Here is a 3,060-nt window from a genome sequence, read left to right on the forward strand (position 1 = left end):
GTTTCCCCCCCCCCCCCAACATTTAAAATAATTTCAGGTAATTAACATTACATATCTCTTGGTATTAGTATCTCAGTCGTGGTATTAACACAACATTATGCATACTTTAATACATAAAATAAGAATGTGTTCTTACTTGCTTGCCTGGGTAAATAAAGGTTAACCTCCTCCACCCGACGGGACCGGTACAGAAATGACATCTGGTCATAAATCAATATTACCAGACTGTTCTATAAAACTAGCGATTTTTATTTCAAACGTATTCAAGTATAAACATCAACAAACATGTCACAACAGCATTTAGAATGTATATTATCATCAATACGTTCGTTTAGGAATAGGTTAAAGTGTTATATAGATAGATTTTCCTCTTCAGAATGTCTGTATATTCCGCGAGAGGTGACCATTTTGTAAAACCGGGGGAATGGGAATTGTAGTTTTTTTGCTGCCATTTTGTAGCGGTCTTCCAGAGGTCTGGTTCTGCGTTGGAATTTTTAAAAACTACACTTCCCTTAAAGTTCTATGGGGTTCAAGGTTCAGAGTTCTGTTTGAATGATTTCAATAACTGTTATTATTCGGGATAATTCTACCACAAAAGGTAAAGTTTTTGACAAATATTGAAACGCAGTTAGTTTGACTATGACTATGCGCTCAGGAAGGCCATCAGTGGACGGGAGCAGGAACTTGGTCTCACAATAACCCCAAGGAGATCGAGACGACACCCCGCCGTAGTCCTAATAGACCTGGATTACGCGGACGACATCAGCCTGCTCTCTGACCACGTAGAGCAGGCACAGGAACTCCTGTGCAGAGTGGAGACGGAGTGCGCCAAGGTTGGCCTTAGGCTAAATGCCAAGAAAACCGAGGTCATAATGTATAACATCCTCCCGGATCATCCACCTCTAACGACAACAGGAAGCACTTCTCTAAAGGAAGTTGGTGATTTCAAATAACTGGGCTTGTGGGTCAACTCGTCCGAGTAAGACCTTAAAGTGAGGAAGGCGACTGCATGGAGGGCTCTGAACGCGTGAACACTTAAGGTAACTTACTTACGTTCAGCTTTTCTCTGATTGGCCACGACGCCCATGTGACCGCGGCAGAGCGGAAATAGGCTGCTGCTCCGGCGAAAGAAAGACAGGCATTGTATTGCCATGCTCTGCGACAAACTCTAACCTTAACCAACTCCGAAAGAATGCCTAAACTTAACCCTAACCTTAACCAACTCCGAAAGAATGCCTAAACTTAACCGGCGAAAGAAAGACAGGCATTCTATTGCCATGCTCTAAGACAAACTCTAACCTTAACCAACTCCGAAATAATGCCTAAACTTAACCCTAACCTTAACCAACTCCGAAATAATGCCTAAACTTAACCGGCGAAAGAAAGACAGATGCTAGTTACGTTTATATAGAGAGGCGATAAATTAATTAAACGTAAAAAGAAAAGAAAAAAATTGAAGTGATTCAAACTTGTCACCAACTGGACCGCAGGCTCCAGAGCAAGGTGAGGAACGAGTTGAGCTAACCGTCAATGTTAAAACAGGGGGGATTGCGTATGCATAATGCCGCGGCAACCTATGCGCTCTGCCGCTCCGCTCTGGCGCTGCCGCGTGGCCAATCAGAGAAACGCGGAAGCACTCTTGGGCTGCCTTTAAAGATATAGCGCTCTGAACGGCATGACCAGTCTGTGGAAATCCAACCTCCCCCGTCAAATCAAGCTCAACTTCTTTCATGCAACAGTTGAGTCTGTCCTTTTCTGTATGGCAGTGAATGCTGGACCCTGAAGCCCACCCTGCAGAAGTCCTTGGATGGGTGCTACACCAGAATGATGCATGTGGTGCTCAACATCAACAGGGATGAGCATGTCACTAATGCAAACTTGTATGGGGGGGGGGGCTAAGGGTGAGCTGATCAGTGATCAGTCAGGAGAATGAGGCTGGCAGGTCACTGCCAGAGACACCATGAGCTGCCAACCAGCAAACTTGTGCTGTGGGAGCCAACACACGGGCATCGATCATGAGGACGTCCCACGTTAACCTATGTGGACGTACTCAGGAGAGATGCGGGAACAGAAAGCACCGGCGAGCTAGCCAGATGCATGGAGGATCGGGATGACTGGAAGCACTGATGGAGGGCCCATCCGAGGACGAACTAGCTAGAGATAGATAGATCGTTTCTCTTCCCTATTGTTAGCATGTAGGAACAATTAGATCTGAAATTAGTTTCAAAACGGTTGCAGTGTGGGGAAAATAAAAAAGTACAGTAGATTACAGTAGATTTCATTATCTGTTCTTATGCACGCCTGGTGATAATAAATCCAAATTGAACTCCGGCATTTGAAAGATAATATATGTATATACATGTGCGAATTGGCTATAATAAGGTAATTTATAAGCCTGCTATTCTATATTCTATAATAATATTTCAAATTGCATTGGTCCGGATGGGAGAATTCAGTATTGTATCTACAGAACCTTCTGTTTAATCATCTTCCCTTTATTCATTTCCTTAGATATTTTCTCTCAAGAAGGTCCCGAACGAGATCAGTGGCAGTTTTTCATGTCTGGTCATTATTAGCATGGTGTTATTCACTGCCAAAGATGAAAAGAAAAATCATAATTCATATTCTCCTTTGTTTCATCACAATTTAAGCAAGCCTAGTAATAGACACAATATTTCTGACACTGGGAATACATTCACTGAGGTCCATAGATGTCCCTATACCAAGAATATGCAAATGGACCTTGTAGAAGTGGAGCAATATTCCATTTACTTAGGTATATATTTTAGGCGGATTTTCAGAAAATAGGCATCCGGGCTTAAGAGGTTAAATAAATGTAATAAAAAAAAATATATATATATATATAATTTAAAATTGAAAACCGATACCGATCATTTCCGATATTACATTTTAATGCCAATATCGACCGATAATATCGGACATCCCTAGTATTAACCTGTAGTTTACATTTCCTTTGCTTTGGTCTGGCAGAGGTGTGGGTTGGAATTGGTGACGGGGGGGGTTACTACTGCTGGCCACACCTCAGGCTCTGGGGGAGGA

This window comes from Notolepis coatsorum, assembly GCF_963971535.1.
Source record: "Notolepis coatsorum genome assembly, chromosome: 1".
NCBI lineage: Eukaryota > Metazoa > Chordata > Actinopteri > Aulopiformes > Paralepididae > Notolepis > Notolepis coatsorum.